This window comes from Tiliqua scincoides, chromosome 5 (assembly GCF_035046505.1).
Source record: "Tiliqua scincoides isolate rTilSci1 chromosome 5, rTilSci1.hap2, whole genome shotgun sequence".
Classification (NCBI taxonomy): Eukaryota; Metazoa; Chordata; class Lepidosauria; order Squamata; family Scincidae; genus Tiliqua; species Tiliqua scincoides.
Window position 1 is genome coordinate 31,658,420 of NC_089825.1, and position 19,554 is coordinate 31,677,973.

At 43.4% G+C, this 19,554-nt stretch overlaps 2 pseudogenes; one reads left to right on the plus strand and one right to left on the minus strand.

Annotated features, from left to right (window-relative positions):
- Nucleotides 1-849: 849 nt before the first annotated feature.
- LOC136654639 (5S ribosomal RNA) lies at nt 850-966 on the minus strand (annotated as a pseudogene).
- Nucleotides 967-19,437: 18,471 nt separating this feature from the next.
- LOC136654773 (5S ribosomal RNA) lies at nt 19,438-19,554 on the plus strand (annotated as a pseudogene).

Below are 19,554 nucleotides of genomic sequence, written 5' to 3' on the forward strand. Positions count from 1 at the left end.
AGCCCTCAGAGGCGTTCTTATAATTATTTAATCACACTTAGAAAAGAACGACACAGTGCCACTAAAGGAGTTTTTAAATGTCTGCCTACCAGAATCCTCTTTTCCATGTTGGCTTCTTCAAAGCGCCATCCCCGAGTGCGACTGGCAGAAGATGACAGTTTTATGCAGCACATTATAAGGCCAACCTGTTTCAAATTTGCTGGTGTAAGAGCCAGAACTTTGACTGGGACTAATAAGGCAGCAACGGGTCAGTTATCGCTCATTAGTTTATAACGTTTTTCAGATAAAGCTTTCCTTAATGAAACCGCGTGCAGGATTTTTCATTTTATGCCCTAGGTTTAAAAAAAAAAAGAAAAAAAGAAAGAAAACGGTTAAGGAATAAAAACATTGTCCCATAAAAATGTCAGGATCATATTTTATTTGTGAATTTCTCAGGTATTTAAAGAGAGCTTAATAGGACAAGCAGAGGCATTTGTCTTCAGGCATTAGTCTCTTTCACGCCCTGCCTGCCACATACATCATTGTAATACGATACCTCTTGGAACAAAACAGACTTTGAACCACCAGAGATAATGCATTGCAAAAACAAGGCATGTGCTCCATCTAGCAGGACAATATTTTGGAAAGCTTTCATGTTTTGAAGGTATTTTTTCCTTCAAGGTTAGCTCTTTGTTCTTGAACAGGTGAGGGAGCAATAGAAATGTCCCAGAACAATTGTTGTCCAGTTTGGTTTGAAGTTGTCCCCAGTTCGACCCTTTTTGTTTGTTTGTTTAAATTTCATTATGGTTGTGAATAGCTCCATGGATGTCAAATGGTTGGCAACCTTCAGTCTCGAAAGACTATGGTATAAGCCTACAGCACCCGGTATTCCCAGGCGGTCTCCCATCCAAGTACTAACCAGGCCTGGCCCTGCTTAGCTTCTGAGATCAGACAAGATCGGGCATGTGCAGGGTAACAGTTGCTATCGTGGATGTCAGTGGAGATCAGAATGTAGAAGAGACCCTTTCTAGCACTCCTACTCCGTGAGACATGTACTTGGTGTGTGTGGTTTGGTCCTAGATTTTGAGGCAGGGCCCCCCTGGAGCAATATCCCACCTCTGCTATTTATAGACAAGTATGGGAGTCAGGAAGTCCACAGAAGTCTAAAACTAGTTGACAAATTGGGATTGTGAGAAAGTAGCTGGAATGGTGGGAGAGAAGGGGCCTAAATAGTAAACATGATGAAAAGGCATAAGAAGCGGCCTTATCATGAGTCAGGCCATTGGCTCATCTAGCTCAGGGTTGTTTGCAATGATTTGCAGCAGCCATCCATGGTTTCAGGGAGGAAATGTACCCTGTCCTACCTGCTAATGCCAAAGATCAGGCAAAGCATGTAGCCCTGTTCTGCAGCTCATTCTCAGGAAGACCTGACTTGACTCTCACGACTTGGAACCGCATATCCAAGATAATAAACTGGGCTGGCAACTAACCAGTGCCTGAGGAAGCTTCTTGATCAGAAGAGGCATTCCTGTATTTCCTGAGTTTCCCTCTGGACTGATGGAGTAGTGCACCCATACGGTAGACAGTTGAATGTCCCACATGTGAAAAATTGTAAGCTTTCCCTACCTCAAATTAATATGGAGGAAGTAATATGGGAAGTGAAAGCCTGTGATTATCCAGTTACACATGATTGCTGTGATTTGTATTAACATGTCTGTCCCTATGTGATTCTCATGATTGCAGAAACCACAGCTCCAGTACTCCAAATGTCATGTTCAAAGTGTATCAGAGAAAGAGAGAGAGAGAGAGATTGCGCACTGGGAACCAGTTTGGGAGAGCGGAGGATCATTAGAAAAGGTATTGGGAATAAGACAGCTAATATTATAACGCTATTGTACAAATCAATGGTAAAGCCACACCTGGAACATTGGGTCCAGTCCTGGTTGCTACATCTCAAAAAGGATATAGTGGAAACAGAAAAAGTACAGAAGAGAGCAACCAAAATGATTACTGGGCTGGGGCACTCCCTTACAAGGAAAGGCTATAGCATTTGAGGCTCTTCAGTCTAGAAAAGAGGCACCGGGGGGACGGGACAGGACGAGACATGATTGAGACGTACAAAATTATGCAGGGGATGGATAGAGAGATGCTCTTTTCCCTCCCACTTAACACCAGAACCAGGGGATATCCACTAAAATTGAGTGTTGGGAGAATTAGAAGAGACAAAAGAAAATATTCCTTTACCCAGCGTGTAATTAGTCTGTGGAACTCCTTGCCACAGGAGGTAGTAATGCCATCTTGCCTAGATGCCTTTAAGATGGGATTGGACAAATTTCTGGAGGAAAAGTTCATCACTGGTTACAAGTCATGGTAGGTATTTGCAAGCTCCTGGTTTTAGAGGTAGGCTACCTCAGAATGCCAGATGCAGGGAAAGGCACCAGGATGCAGGTTGTGTCTTGTTGTCTTGTGTGCTCCCTGAAGCATTTGGTGGGCCACTGTGAGATACAGGAAGCTGGACTAGATGGGCCTTTGGCCTGATCCAGCAGGGTTCAGGGTTATTATGTTTTTATGAGACAATGATCAAAGTCACGTGGCCTCCCCCAAGGTGTGTGCGCTGCCTTTCCAAAACATGCAGAACCCAAAAACCGGCTATGGGAAGTACGATATTGTACTTATGTTTCGTAAGATATGTTTCTGATTTCGCTGGCTCAGGTCCGAAGAGACCCATTGAGGAACAGGAGGTTTATGGAGGCGTAAAGAGTTTTAAATCCCCTTTCATCTCTGAACACCCCCGCCCCCCGCTGGATATAATGGATTCATTTTTTACACAACTGCACCAGTGGGGGTGGGGAGGATAGGATTGGGTTCTAACTGGTCTCATGGATTTCAAAGATGCTTAGTCATGACTATGAGATTACTGGTTATAACCACACAACGTTTATAACATAGGCCTACAAAATTGAGGGTCAGAAAAGTTTTTCCCAAACTTTATGGTGGTTTGATATGAATTTGGGGTGCCAATTCAAAAAATGGCATCCGTTTTGCCCTATCACGTCTAGTTTTGGAGACACGGCATAGCCTCTTTAGTGAATGGTTCAAACAGCTTCCTCATGAGGAAGCCTGCACCATGGCTTCCTCATGAGGAAGCTGCTTGAACCATTCACTAAAGAGGCTATGCCGTGTCTCCAAAACTAGACATGATAGGGCAAAACGGATGCCATTTTTTGGAATCGGCACCCCAAATATACCCAGGAATTGGTGTAATGTTTAAGGAAGCAAAATGTGTGCTAGCCTGTGTAATCAGCTCATTTAGCCAACTGAAAGACAGTATAACTTAAGAGGAGATGGATATCTCTACTTGTTCTCCTTCTGTTGTGTGGTTGACATCCATTTTATAGTATCGTACTGTATTAGTTGAAACACACACAATATCCTTACTCTACTTAAATATGACAGATGACAATAACCACTAAACATCTAAGGTATGCATAACAGACTTTTAAAAATTCAGAAACACTTGCTTTTGTTATTCTCACTCAAAAAATTAGAGATGTTGAGCCAAAAGACCCGCAGTATTTGCAATCTGTAGCATTTGCAATGCCTCTTCAAGAATAATGTCAATATTGATGGAGCTTTATATTGACTCCATGCTTCTCTAACACGGCACCCTTCTGCTTGCAATATACCAACAAGGAACAGTAGGCTAGCATAAGCAGATATTTACTTTTGGGAATTCCCTTTTGGGCATTGTTTTTTTGCTAAAAAGCTTGCTTCATGCACATAGTACCACAAATCCCTAGAAATATACCATGCTATTATTGCCAGCTGAGTTCTTCCAAGCAAAGATGACATCAGCCATCTGTCACCTTATACTAATCCTAGGAATGAGAGCCAACTGCAGAGAGAATAAATACCTTTTATATCTATTAGCCAAATATTTACGTTAAAAATGAAATGATTAAAATCTCACTAGACAAGCTGATGATTCCCTCTGAGTAAGCTATACAACCAGAATGTATTCGTAAATGTGGTTTTAATCACTTTAAACAATTTGAACTGCTAGCGTATATTGAATAAAATAGATTGCCCCACCTCAGATTTTTTTTTATTAACTAAAAAATACATGCAATTACAAATCTAGAAGATTCCACTTTGATCATAAGAATCAATTAGGTGCATTTACATAAACACAATTGGGCTGCAAAACTATGCACACTCCCCCAGGAATAGGTTCCATTAAACTCAGTGGGGCTTACTTCTGAATAGACATGCCTACGATTGTGCTGTTAATTTTCTTTTAAAACAGTGGCAGTCGGGGCAAAAGCCCCGGGGCACCACACCTGTGGGGCCTGTGGGGTGGAATCATCGTGCCCGCTGCCACGTCCGCTCGCCCTCCGGGACCTTTCAGAGGGCCAGGGAAGCCCTGTGCTGTGTCTATGGGTGACCCAAAAGCTTTCTAAGGCTTCCAGAGTGCTGTTAAACAGTATTTCCAATTTAATATTGTTTAACAGCGTTCCGGAAAACTTAGAAGGTTTTTGGAGCACGAGGGGACATCATGTGAGGCTCCATACTGCACGTAAGTCTCCTCTCCGGGGTGGGAGGGGACGGCATGCCCCAGAGTGGCACAGGGGCCAGGTCCACAACTGTTTTTAACTACATTTTTGCAGAGGGAAGGTATAAGGGCAGTTACATGTGTGATTTGAATTCGACGTCTTCCTCTATTACCTTGAAGATTCGAAACTTTTTTTTTTTAAGTTGAAAGATTAAAGCTTCACATTCTGGCATGTTCTCCAAACCCCAACTGTGGTTTTTTGGAGCACACATGGAGCACTGCAAGTGTGCAGTCTTTTACAAACAACCCCCCCCCCCCCAAAGTCCTACTAACAAGTTGTTTGATGGGGAAGAGGTAGCAGGAAAAAAGGAAAATCCTCTGCTTCCTCTCCCAGACTGCCAATACATTTAACTTATTTTTCATGTTTTATACTGGTCTTTTTCCAAGGAGCTCAGAGTGGTGTACATAGTTCCTTGAAGTAGGTTAGGCTGAGAGATAGTAACTGGCCCAAAGTCACCCAGGAAGGTCACCCAAGGTCACCCAGGATGGCTGAGTGGGGATTTCAACCTGGATCTTCAACTCCCAAACCACTAGGGTCTAGACCAGTGTTTCTCGAGCCAATTTCAGGTGGGTCCCCATTCATTTCAATATTTTATTTTTATTAGACTTGATGCTACAATGGTATGTGACTGCATTGGGGGAAATGTGACAGATCTGTACTTTGAGCAGGCTCCTACGTATATGCTTTTAACAAAGAGAGTCAATGGGACTTACTCCTGGGTAAGTGTGGGCAGGATTACAGCCTAGGCTTGTTAAAAAATTTTCCTGCTTGATGATGTCACTTGTGACCATGACATCACTTCTGGTGGGTCCTGACATATTCTCATTCTAAAAAGTGGGTTCTGGTGCTGAAAGTGTGAGAACCACTGGTCTAGACCATCCTGGCTCTCCACACCATTATAAAAAGATTCTAGTGCATATCACCAGATAATGGATCAGAGCAGGGAACTGCACAATTATCACTTGGTTTCCCATTCATCAGTCTCCTCTTGAGCTAAGGATATGTAATCAAAAGACTGCTTCCATATGCATAATGCTGTGAGCTGGATCAGAGAGTACACATGAGGTAACTGTAGAAAGGATCTTAGCTTTCTCAGGATGACATCACCAGAGAGTGCTTATAATTTATCTATGTGACTTTATACATTCAGATACCATAAACCTGATCCTGCCGTCTCTGACCTTCTTGGGCACCCTGCGCAAAAGGAGAATGGTGGCACTATTGGGGCATTGAGCCCTTTTCCAAGGGCTGGGGCCCCCTGCAAGTGCTTGATCTTATCACCTTCTGGAGTTGGTCTTGTCTGGCTTTACCTAACATAGTTATGGGGAGTTGGCATCCAAATCAACCGGCTTCAGCTGAGGTCTATGAACGCACAGGTCATAGTACTCTGATAAATGATACTGATCAGATGAATGATTCATTATCAGATGAATGAAGTTCAAATAAAACCCACATTTATTCCTTTACAATACTACTGGGCCATCTGAGGACTGCCTCAGATTGTGATCTTATTAGTAGAATTTATAATCTCATTACAATCAACAATACTATAGGTACCAATAAATCATTCTTTCTCTGTCTCTCTGTCCATCTCACACTGAATCCAAGTGCTATCGAAATCAGACTGAGTGCAAAGTATATATACTTTTAATTTCTAACTGGACTCATGTCATAATTTTCATTTTTTTTTTTAAACTTGGAGGAAGCTAATTTCTCTTTGGCTGTCCTTGTCAAAAGAGCACATTCTTCTGATGTAAAAATATAACCTTTGTTTTATCATCTTTCTGTCAACTAAAGCATAGGAATGGAATCCTAAAGGCAAATATCACCAAATAACTGCTGCTACTATCACATAACATTAATTTTGTGCACACTAAATGAAGCTGCATGATCTGGTCATATAGAGTTTCCTGCTATTTAAGCCATTTATGGTCGTGGTCTGCGAGATGGAGAACTGCCCGAGAACGATACATAAGATGCTTTGAGCGCTTAAGAGGAAGAGCAAGATATACAGGGGAGACTTATATCAGTGAATCCTGTATCCATTGATTCAGTTATCCAAGGATCGGGTCCAGGCTCCCCCACTCACCTCCCGCATGGGTGCCCCCTCCGGAGGCAAGGAGAACAGAGTTTCCCTCACCTCCAGAGGGAAGATGCTCCCTGGACTGTGGGGATGTTTTCAGTGGGGACAGTACTGCAGGGACAGTATCCATGGTTTCAGCTATCCATGGGGGGGGGGGTTCTGGAATGGAACCCCCATGGATAAGGGGTCATGCCTGTACATAAATTATTACATAGTGGATAGTTAACTATGGTAAAAATGCTTCTGGTCTCCAGTGACTGCCCAGCTCTGGAATGCAGGCTGGTAAATCTTCAGGCTTGAATTGGGATATCTACGTTCGAGGGGTTGGCAGAGACGGCTGTTAGAAGATCCTGGGTTCAGGGCTAGGATGGTTCACCCAAAGGAGGGCTTTGGCAGGACAGCTGTCTCCTCCCAGGGGGAATAGGATCTAGCATGTGCAGCTGCACCAAGATTCACCCCCTTCCTGCCCCCGGTCTGACCTGTTCCCCACCCCAATCCACTCCTGATTATCCCCTGATCCACCTTACTAGCAACTGCAAACCACTGACAGCTGTGTGTGACCTCTGGGGCTTTGTACTGGTGCCAGGGGGCCACAGAATGGTGGAGTGACTGCTGCACCAACCGCCTGGGCCTTATGCTAGCAGATCGCAAGATCTGCCATTGTAAGGTCCAAATAGGATTGGGCCATTAGTATATGGTCAGAACCATTTGGAACTTTTCAAAATAACCTGAAACAAACAAACAAAAAACACTTTGGGAACATGTCGAATTTAAATCCAGCCTGGTACTAGCAACCATGTCAGGCAGTAAAGAAAGGCATTTGTCCAAGTCAGTGATTTTTAACCTTTTTCAACTCCAGGCACATTGACAAGGTGCTAAAATTATCAAGGCACACCATTGGTTTTTGGACAATTGACAAAGCGTACCATGCTGCTAGGGGTGGGGTGGGGGCTCACATTCCCCGATGGCCCTACTAATAAATGATTCTTTCCCAAACTTCCATTTTAAATAAAAGTCAAAGGACCTGAGCTGGGATAAGCAAGGCATCCCAGACCTTCCAGAAGAACTTCCCTATGGCTCTTGTTTCTTCTGTTTCTTATGGCGCCGAAATACCATAAGTCTATAGTGCTGCCATTATAGAAAAACAGTTCTTGTCAGCAGAGACGTAGGCTGAAATCCTATGCACTCTTCCTGGGGAGTAGGCCCCACAGAACACAAAAAGGACATACTTCAGAGTAAACATGCATAGAATTGTACTGCACAACCATGTCTGGTCTTGGACCAAGTCTTTTATTTTCATGTTGAAAGGCATTTAAAAAGGGGTTTAAAAAATCACTCAGAAGCAACAACCATTCCTGTGTCTGTGCCAGACGTTCCTTTTCCCACCAGTGATGGCACCAAATTGCTGGAGTTCCTGGGGCAAAAACTTTCCCTCTTTTGCCAGGGGTGGCTCACAGCTCCTCCGACCCTCTCCATTGATGAATGGAAGTAATCTGTGATGGCTGTCCAGTATTGGGCAAGTTCAGGGAATCAGCCCAATCAATTGGATCCCAGGATCAATGTGGGGCCTTTGGTTGCAGCCTGACCTGACCAACCCTGGATGTCACTCTTGTTTACTGCACCCAAGGGGAAGACCATTGAGTCTACTGGCTGTAACTGGAAGAAGTGGTGCTTGAAGCAGTGCTTCTGACTGCACTTCCTATAAAGAAGTATTGTGGGTTTCCTGCTTTTATTTTCAGTCCTGACAAGTTGTTGAAGATTCCTACGATTCCTGTTTTAATGTTCTGATGCCAATGTTCTGATGTAATACGGTAGATGTGTCTCCTGCTTTGATCACCTTTCCAGAGGGAGAGGGTGAGTGCAAAGGGATGAACTTAGCTGCACTCTTTCTCAGTTAGCCACTGCAAGGAGAGGTGAATGTGTCTATACTGAGATTTGAAATCTGAATAAAGCCTTAGAACCTCTCCCTTTACCAAACACCACATGTATCATTAAGAGTAAAGGACTCGCATAGGCAATGATCCACCTCAATTACTATTCATATGTCCATTGTAGGTGTAATGTATGCGTGAGCTTTCCGTGTAATGAATGAGCCTTTACATTGCGCGGCAGTGAATGAGAAGACCTCAAGACTTCATCTCATCTCTTTGCACCAAAAGCTTGCAAAATGATTTGGAATCAGACATAACAAAGAAAGATGAGGACGCCTACAAAATATAATCACTCTTTAAAGCACCAATGAGAGCACAAAATTAGTTGAGAGCTGTTTAAAATAAATACAGACATATTTATAAAACAAAACCAAATTGATACTGTTCTGCATAACCATGTGTCAGCACAGATAAAATCACATTACTTAGGAACATGGGAACTTGAACTGATAAAAACTTAAATAACATTCCAAAGGTTCAGTACAAAAATAAAGTCCAATAGCTAATTACCAGAAGAGAAATCTGGATTTTGTAACAAAATACCATTATTCCAGTTCAGACTTTGAAGGAGATTCATTCCACTTAGATCACCTTCTTCCTGTAGGTGAACAAAATGGACATCGAAATAGATCTTCCTTTAAGCAAACCAGGAGGTTTCAATATGCTTTGGTGTACATCTTTGGGAAATTTTTTTTCTTCCTCTAGGTGCTTAAATAACTAGGTGGGTTGCAAGCCAATTTCAGGTGGGTCATTATAGCACCTAGCTCAGCCGCCATTGAAAACACAGAGCTGAAAAGACAAGAAACAGAGCTACTGGGCAGGGCGGGTTCCCAGTAGAAGAGATAGGAATAGATAAATAGATACTGGAAAGGGGAGAAGTGTGTGTGGCTGGAGAAGGATCTAAGTTCATGTTCTGCTTTGACTTCCAAGCTGGAATGTTTGAATTCCGAGCTATGCAAACTAACAGCATAAGAGTGCTCTGTAATGGGACTTTTGGCTGATCACGGCTTAAGTTTGAAGCCTAAATTGATGATATCACTTCTGGCCATGACATCACTTCCAGGTTAGTTACATCACTTCCAGTGTGTCCTGACAGATTGTCATTCTAAAAATTGGGTCCCAGTGCTAGAATGTTTGAGAACGACCGGCCAACTTTAAACTGAAACTTGTACAGTGCAATCCTATCCTGCGTTGGAACAGGCAGGCCAGGAGGCCTGCACTGTATCCAGTGCAAGATTGGGGTCAGAAGTGGCTCAGCTAGAGGCAAGCTCTTCCCCTTACCCCTGGGTAAGCCACCATAGCCCCAATGGGTCTCCTGAACTTGTGCCACATCAGGAAGTGGCATAAGTTCAAGGAAACTGGAGTGGCTTGCAGCCGCTCCTCGCTGCTCAGGAAATGGGGTTGGGATCCAGCATAACAGCCTGATCCCAGCCCCGCCTCCTGCTCCCTGATTGCCCCTGGAACAGTCCTCCACCCACCCTCTCCTCAACGTCCATTTTGATTTTCATGTTTCAAAAGAATTACTATGACATTTGGGAGAAGAAATTGGGGGATATGGCACTTTTTCCATAAATAAAAAAATTGGGAGGCGGTGAAAACTTGGTGTGTTGTATTCAAGGACAGAGGATTAACTATATACTGTCCAACTCAGATTCCAGGCATTCCTTGGACTAGATTTCACTCTGTTTAGGTTTGTGGAGCTGTAAATAAATGCTCATAAACACCTATGCAGAGCTTGAATTTCATTGTCAAGACTCAACAGTCCTGACACTTGGGATTTAGAGGTTTTTTGGGGGGGTTTTTTGGTACTGATATAGACTGAGATTGGGGCCCAGCTAAAAACTGGGTAGAAAATCTAGTTGTGACAGAAGGTAAACTTTATGTAAGCAAGTGATCATATGATAGAAGGGTGCAAGAGACATGAAGTGATACAATTTAATATGGGTGATAACTCAAACATCAGAAGAATTGTGGTAGTGTCATTGCTTTAGTTTAACGGGCAGTGCAATCCTAACGTGCACTGGAACAGGCAGGCCGGTGGTCCTGCACTGTATCCAGAGCAAGTTTCAGACTGGCTGGGGCTTGGCCCGAGGCAAAGGACATCCTTTACCCAGGATAAAACCACAGCAGCCCCAATGGGACTACTTGGATCTTCATCACCTAAAAAGGTGGCGCAAATCCAAGCAGCCTGGAGCATAAGTACTAGATCCTGGCCCCACCTCCCTTTCCCCTCCCACCCACTCACAGGCCAGCCCACCACCTGCCCTCTCCCCACCTTGAAACACCTCCTCCCCGCCCTCCTGGGCCCCCATGTCAGCTTGGAAAGGCCAGTGCAAACTTACAGGGCTTTGGCACAGTGGAGGCTGGATGCAGCCTCTGTGGGCAGATGCACAACCTTGCACCAGCCCAGCTGACTCCAGTGGGCTCAAATGTCCTTTATGGCACATTTGCAACCCTCCCGGGCCAGCGCAAGAGGCTTGTGTCCACCCAATGAGCACTTAGGGTTGTGCTCTAAATGAGGAATATCAGAAGTGAGGCAGCCAATGTGAATATGAGACCAACATTTTGCCTAGAAGGTGAAGCATAACTGAGCCATGCTCCCATCTCCAGCAAGCATATGTTCTCTTTAGGTGCCTTCTGTGATCTTTAACAAGTTATCAGCAGAGGAACAGCACTTCAGAGCTACACGGCCGCTGCTGATTATTTTTACATTAAAAGACCATTTGAACTTTCTGTTAAGTCAATAACAGCTTGAAATGCAAAACAGTGAAACCCGAGTACCTGGAATTGTGCTGGCGGAGTCTCATGGACATTAATGGGACTTAACAGTTTGATGCTGGGCTGCTGCTTTAGCTAGACAGGCAAACTGAGGGAGAGAGAGAGAGGAGTGCCACTGCAGCTAAATTTGCATCGTATGCTAAGCAACTGGAACTCAGCTTTAAAAATAAACTCCTAGCAATTCCATGTGTATATGCCTCTGATTACCAGGGACTGGGTACCAGCTGCAGCAGGAGAAGGCTATATCTTGCTTCTGGACTTGTCAGAGGCATCTGCTTGGCCACTATGGGGAAATGGGATGTTAGATAATGGATCTCTGGTCTAGCCCACTCCTTTTCTTCTTTGCTTGTCACTGTGTTTGACAGTACAAACTTGGACCTAGCTTGAGAAGGCAAGGCCATTTTAATAACTTATAGCCCAATCCAATGAGCCATTTGTAACACTTATTCCAACAGTTTAAACAGCTTCACGGCTGTTGAAAACAGGACAGTGTCAGTGAGCATAGCTGGGGCCGCTGCTGTCAAATGGTCTACACAATGATGGAGAGTGGATACCCACTGCCGCCAGTAAGATTATACAGTGGTTGAGAGGGAGACAGAGAGGGGGCAGTGGGGCAAGGGGTGAGCAGAATGTGGAGGAGATGGGGTGGGGTGGAGGGCAAATCAGGCCCAGGAAAGGGTGGGTTCGTTGCAGGAGCACCCACTGAATCTTCAACCCCTTTCCAGGCCCAATTCACCACCAGTCAGTGTGGACTTGCACCAGCACTATCACATGTGCTGGTCCACGTTCACCCAAATGTTCCCTTTCCCTGAGAAGGCCTCAATGTGTTGGCACTGCTGCATCACCGCACAGAGGTGGTAGGATTGAGATGTTCAAAAAACATGACATAAGAACGTAAGAAGAGTCCCACTGGATCAGGCCAAAGGCCCATCTAGTCCAGCTTCCTGTATCTCACAGTGGCCCACCAAATGCCCCAGGGAGCATAGAGACCTCATCCTGGTGCCCTCCCTTGCATCTGGCATTCTGACGTATAGCCATGACCTATAGTCATGAGTACAATTTGACATGATTTCAGTCAGGTTCAGTGACAGTGTATCTCTAAATACCCATTGCAGGGAAATAATGACAGGAGAAGAATATGCATTTATTTTCTCTCCCAGAGGTATCTGGGTTGAGCTTCTCAGAAGTATCTGGGTTGGCCACCATAGGGAGTTGAGATACTGATCTTTGACCTGATCCAGCAAGGTTCTTACTATGTTGTAATGCCTCTGCCCCCACCATACACCTGCGCAAACACATGTCTATAACATCCCTACATGTGTTATCCTAGTACTGGGGAGTGAAGGAAATAATCAGGGGAATACCGGACCTTACCCTTTTGCTTACCCAGACCTTAGCCGGACCTTACCCTTTTGCTTACATGACAAAGGCCAGTGAGCACCCTCACCCCCTCGGAGCACACTCCAGGGTGACGCCCAGGTCACGAAGCAGACTGGGTGAAGTCTGAGTCAGGAAACAGACTGGGTAAACAGGCTGAATCAACAAAGGGAAAAAATCCCTTGAGGAACTTGCATTGTTCCCCGACTGATCTTTGTACTGGGCTAGAGTGGAGCTAAGGAACGTACAGTGTTTACCTGCTGACCTTTGTACTGGGCTGAGAGAGATGTTAATAAAAGAGAAGGCAAGGAGGCTGGCTTGTGTGTGCGCTCTCTCCCTGAAGCTTGCCAGCCTGCCTTGCTCCTTTCATGAACCCTGAAAATGTGACTCCGAGTCGTCATTGCTTCAGGGGAGACCTAGGTCCACATTCTCATTCAACCATGAAGATCACTGGGGAATCTCATATCAGTCAGTTACTTTCGCCCTAAGCTACTTCACAGGGCTGTTGTGCAAATAATAGGGTGGGGAGGAGGGAAATCCATATATTCTACCCTGTGGTCCTTGGAGAAAGCACAGGATGAGACATTTAAAGGGTACATGAACCCAAGCCTGAAAATGCCGGACTGTCAATCATAGAATGTGGCCTACAGAGGCTCCTGTATGTGAACAGGCACAGTGGAGAAATTGACTGTTTACCTGTTAACACCCTCCAATATACACTTCCCATTTCTTTTCAGTATTTCTGTTTGTCTGAAGTAAAAAGAATGTTTTCCAACAAAGAGCCTCTTGCAGTCTGGCAAGTCAAAAGTAGCATACAATTATTTATTCCTTCTCAGCCACCCCATCTAAATTTTCTCTCCTGCCCCCTAAGAAAAAGGACCAGAAGCAGTTTGATCAACCATCAGTGGGCAGTACATTCCATTCTGCTTAATTTATGTTTTTAAAAAAAAAGACATTTGGTATTAATTTGCCTTCTGAACCAATCTCAGCGTTTGGGAAAACGTCCATAATAAACAACGATGTGTTTGATATGGGCTTATGCTAACACTTTACAGCCAATTTTAGTGGCAACCCCAATGCCAAAGAGCTCTTCCCCCCATGAAAGAGAGGCCGCAATTTAATTCCATCACAGATTCCCAAAGTCATCCTCACATGTCCTCTTCGCCGCAAATGTAAACATGTCGCTGGCGCTCGGCACTGATTTCGTTTGAACCTGAACTCTATTTACTATACCTAAGGACAATTCGCACCAGCAAAGAGCCCTAATATTTGTATTCTAGAATAAATATTATGAATCCATCTCTCTCAGGGGAAGAAAATGTTTAGATAACCTGCCTTTCGCGTCGGAAAGCTATCTGCGCTTCCCAGCGCTGAGATGGTGCTGCGTATGAAAATGCAATGCCTTCTGGCCATAGTTAAAAGACATCCCTGTTTCTCTGCAAAGGATAGAAATGTATGGAAGCTGTAAATAAATGATGATTGCCAAAGATCAGAGGATTTTTTTACACAAGACCAAAGCAACATAAGCTTTTGCTTTGATACGAGCCTGTTAATAATTCAGGACAATGGTAATCATGGCGTCTCGAGAATCCTTAACAATTGAATTGCCCTTCAGGGGTATTAGTGGATGATTAACAATTGTTCTACGTCTTTACTAACCAACCTCTCTGGAGGTAACAGAAGGTACAGTGTATTATTTAAGAAGGAAGCAGAACATCTTTTTTGGATTAAGTAGGGCCTGTAAATCTTCACGTTGAGAATCGTGTTTTGCTGTCAGCGGCCATTTGCAAACAAATACATCAGATTTGCTTATACAGGAATTGGTGCTATATTATCTGAGAGCCATGGTTCATTCAGAGTTGTCAGTTCAGCATGGGGCCAAGTTTCCATATAATTTTAGCGATAACATTAGTGCAACTATAGGCCTCAGTAGAAAGGGGTCTATGCCCCTTATTTTTTGATGGATCAGCCCTTTAAGCATAGAACTATCCCTCTTTATAGGCTGCAAAAGCCTCTGCCTCTTTGGGAGGGCCAAAAGGGGTCCCAGGGTATATCCTAAGCTAACTGCCCAATATGAACTGTTGCAAAACGTCCATAAAGCACACTCTGGCAGAGCACCGAATAATGTGCTTCTGGAGCGCTGGCAGGAGGACCACCCTGCCTGCATCAATGGACCCAAAAGGATCCTCCAAGGCAGGTAAGATGGCAATGGAAGTGGGAAGGGAGCGAAATTTGGCAGGGAGGGGGATCCCAACATCTTCCCAGCCTGGTATCAAGAATGTTGAGTTGTCGCAAGGGTCAGCAGCAAGGTCAAGAGTGACTGTGAAGCCTTGATTGTCTGGCCTCTCAGATGAAGAGAAAGTAATTACAACATTTTGAAAAATTTTTCAAAATTAATTAATTTGAAATTAGTTTCCATTTCCTCAAAGGATAAGCATCTGAACATTTTCCAGGAAAAGCAGCCATCTAAGTTTCTGGCTGTTTAGCAATTCTTCAATGAGAGGAGACAAAGGGATGTAGACTTGGGAGATGTCAGATAGCAGCAGAAGCCTAGGCATGTTTACTCAGAAGTAAGTCTTATTTAATGTGTCTTACTCACGGGAAAGTGTGTATAGCAGTGGTTTTCACACATTTAGCACTGGGACCCACTTTTTAGAATGAGAATCTGTCAGGACCCACAAGAAGTGATGACCGGAAGTGACATCATCAAGCAGGAACATTTTAACAATCCTAGGCAGCAATCCTACCCACACTTACCCAGGTGTAAGTCCCTTTTACTATCATTGTTAAAAGAGTATGCATAGTAGCTTGTTAAAAGTACAGGTCTGTAATGTTTCCCCAAATGCAGTCACATACCATGGTAGCATCAAGTCTACTATATTAAATATGAAATATTGAAATCAATGGGGACCCACCTGAAATTGACTCATGTTCCACCTAGTGGGTCCTGACTCACAGTTTGAGAAACACTTGTGTATAGGATAGCAGCCCAAGAATGCTAATTGCTACATCCACTGAAGAAAAAAAAAGTATACTTGTGGATCCTTTTTACCTGTATGTTCAGAATCTATGGATTTGACCAAACCTGCACACAGCCTCTCTGGGTTTCAGAACAGCTTCAGATGCAATCAGAAAGCACTTCCATTCTCATCCAGAGGTCAGGTGAGGGCCCTGACCTGCAGATTCAGTTATCAGCAGGTTTTGGCATCAGTGTTCCCAGAACCCTCACGAATATCAGGGCTGAATGTATAGCAATATCGGGTTTGATCTTTAGATTTCCTGCATGGAAACGGAACTCTACCACTGAGCTGTGGCCTTTCCCATAGTTCATAGAGCACAGGTCCATCAATAACTATTTGCCATGATAGTGGTATAGAACCTCCTGATTCAGAGGCAATATGCCACTGAAGATATGTTTGGGGAACAACAATAATAGTGGGAAAGATTAGTGTCATCATTCAATGTTTGAGAACTTCCAGAAGCATTTGGTTGGCCAATGTCGGAACTAGGATGCTAGGCTAGAGAAACCATTGGTCAGATCTACCAGGGCTTTTCTTACGGGTTGGTGCATGGCAAGGAAACAAGTCTTTTTCTTGCTTTTGGTGTAGGTTGCTTTGGAAGTGTTCACATATTTCTGTGTTAATATATGTGCTTTTCAGATTAATTTACCTGAAGCGTTCTCACAATCATTAACAACTGATTAGCACCACCACCCCATCTTTTATTTCTCTTAGAAAAACAGTCTACCCTTTAATCATCCTGTCTGACTACCGAAGGCGTTTCTGAAGGTGCTATCTGACTACTGAAGGCACAATAGTGCCTTGTGAAGTCCCCCTGAGATGATTAATCTCCCAGTACAGTTGCAGTACAAAGATAGTTCTCTGCTCATGTGCAGTATTCTAGAAATCTAGAATGTGGTTTGCTCACACTGAAACTTGCTGAAGCACCAAGAGCACTTGGCTCCCCTCTCCCTAGCTGAGGAGAATAGATGACTCATAAAAGCGAGCACTTCCTTGCTTGGAGTATCCAGCTATGTGTTAACATGATCCTATGCTTGGTATTAGCTCTCCTCTTCTCAAGTCTAAAAAACCATCTTGAAAACAGCCTGATTCATCCTAAAATTGACATTATTATGAAGAAAATATGATGCAGGGATGTGCCAGAGCCACAGCGCGGAGACTCAAGTTGAGTCCCGAGTCTCTACCCTCCTTGACTTGACTCACCCTTCAGTCATAACATTGGCTGTTGTGACTTGTTCAGAACCATTTTTTGAGTAAATTTGACTCGAGTCCAAGTCTTTTTGAAAGCGATGAAAAAAGCAAGCAGACATAAAAAACAAAGTCACAAGCACACACAAAAGAGAGTCTTGAGTCTATTCTAGTCTCTTCATATTTAGGGTAAAGCCCTGAGTCCCGAGTCAGTGCCCAAGTTTTTGACATGCGTGACTCTGTACAAGTCTCAAAAAACACGTGTTTTTGCAGCTTGAGTCTGAGTCATTTGATTCTCAGCCCATGATATGGCCACATATTTAGAAGGCTTATTTTATAGCTGTTGGTCATAGAGATCTTTAAAGTCCTCAGGAGATATCTTCCAGTTTGCCACCAGAAGCAACCTTTTTCCCTTTCTGCTCTCAAATGCTGAAGACTATTAATCAACAACGGTTTGCAGAATGGTTCACAACAGGTTAATGGACGCTCTCTAATATTCTAGCAAGACCAATCTTCTTAACAGAGAAGGGTCAGTCTAGTAATTACATAGGTGGTCCAGCCAGGAGGAATTTTTTATCTTAGAATTCAAGACACACTAGGTTTGACTAATCACCCACAGTGTGTTTGCAATTAAAATAGCACTATGTTAACCCTGCCAATGTGAGGTATCAATATTTTATGTGTGGCTTGACAGTTCTAAGCGGAACATTTGTGGCACTTGATGGAGACTTAGAAAGAGAGAGTTTTGTGCTCTTCTTCAGAACCGTAAACAGGAAAAATACTACACAGGGAGAATTTTCAACAGAAATCTGATCTTCAGAATATTTTACGGTCTGACAAAAAAGGAGCATTTATTTTTTATTTTTAACAACATAAGTACTTCCTTCCTGGGATGTTTATAGCTTGTGCATTTTTTCCAGTTTAGGGTCAGGCAATAGGCCTCAGTCAAAGCCCATAATATTGCAACTTTGGCACACTTTTTTTTTTCATTTTGCACATTTTTATACTGCCCTTCCTCCAAAAGGCTCAGGATGATATACATTTCCCTTCCTTCCTTTTGTCTTCACAACAACCCTGTGAGGTGGGTTAGGCTGAGAGACAGTGACTGGCCCAAGGTCAACCAGGAAGTTTCATTCCTGAGCAGGGATTTGAATTGGGATCTTACACTAGAACCAATACACCATCCTGAATCTCTTATTTGGGAATAAGTCCCTTTGAATCCAGTGGGGCTTACTTCTTTGTAAATATGATTAGGATTGTTTTGTGAGTTAGGCTTGTGATTGATCAAGAGAGAGTTTTAAGCTAAGAGTCTAACCAGAGCCAATAAATGACTCCAAGCCCCCAGGGCTGTGATGTCATGTGATGTTGTGATCAGGGTGACCAGACATCCTCTTTTTCCAGAACATGTCCTCTTTTTTAGTCTTGTGTCCTGGAAAAGAACTTTGGACATAATAATAATAACTATTTATATACCGCTTTTTAACAAAAAGTTCCCAAAGTGGTTTACAGAAAAAAAAAATCAAATAACTAATGGCTCCCTGTCCCAAAAGGGCTCACAATCTAAATCTAAATGTCTTCCTTTTCCCTGTGAGAAGGCCCCTGAAGGCAGCACATTGCCTTCTTGTAATTAATATTATATGTAATAAGTTATATGTAATATAGTTTTAAATTTAATAATAAGTAATATCGTGTTTAAATTAACCGCATGAAATCAATATACAAGTGTTTTTAGCTTTTATTTTGTCATGTCCTACATTTCAGGGTGCCTTGTCTTCTTTTGTGGTTATGACATCTGGTCACCCTGGTTGTGATGTCATTTCCGGATTCTATCCCAGAGGAGGGGGCTCTCATGAAAGCCTATGTGAATGCAGTACTGATTGATGTACTGTATCTGTCCAACCCTATCAGCACAGCTGTCTGTAACTTGAATGTCCAAAACTTGGGGAGCCATTGTATGTTAAGGGGTGAACTATAGAATATCTAATAGAAAATCTATTCTGGAAGATTTTGGTGCTACCACTTTAAAAAAAACACAAAAACAGCTGCACTTGTTGCAATTCCCTTTTCTACACAATCCTTAAAGGTCCAGGAGCCCTAATAGTGAAAGAATGGCCACCCCAATATACAACAATAACATTTTGCTTGTGCACCACCCAATGAACACTTGAGACAACAGATATGGGAGAATGGGTCACTTTATTAGCCAAAGTTACAGAAAGTAGAGAAGGAGACATTGAGACCTGCAGCTCTTATGGTACATCACCATGTGGGGAGGTACGGTGGATTGTGCTGTTCCTTTACATGGAACAATTTGTTTTAGGTGCCCTAGAACAGCAATTTCCAACCTTTTTCATCTTACAGCACACTGACAAGATGCTAAAACTGACAAGGCACACCATCCATTTTTTTTACAATTGCCGAGGCACACCATGCTGCTGGTGGAGGACTCACATTCCTTCAATGGCCCTACCAATAACTGTTACCCTGCACATGCCCGATCTCATCTGATCTCAGAAGCTAAGCAGGGTCAGGCCTGGTTAGTACTTGGATGGGAGACTACCTGGGAATACCGGGTGCTGTTGGCT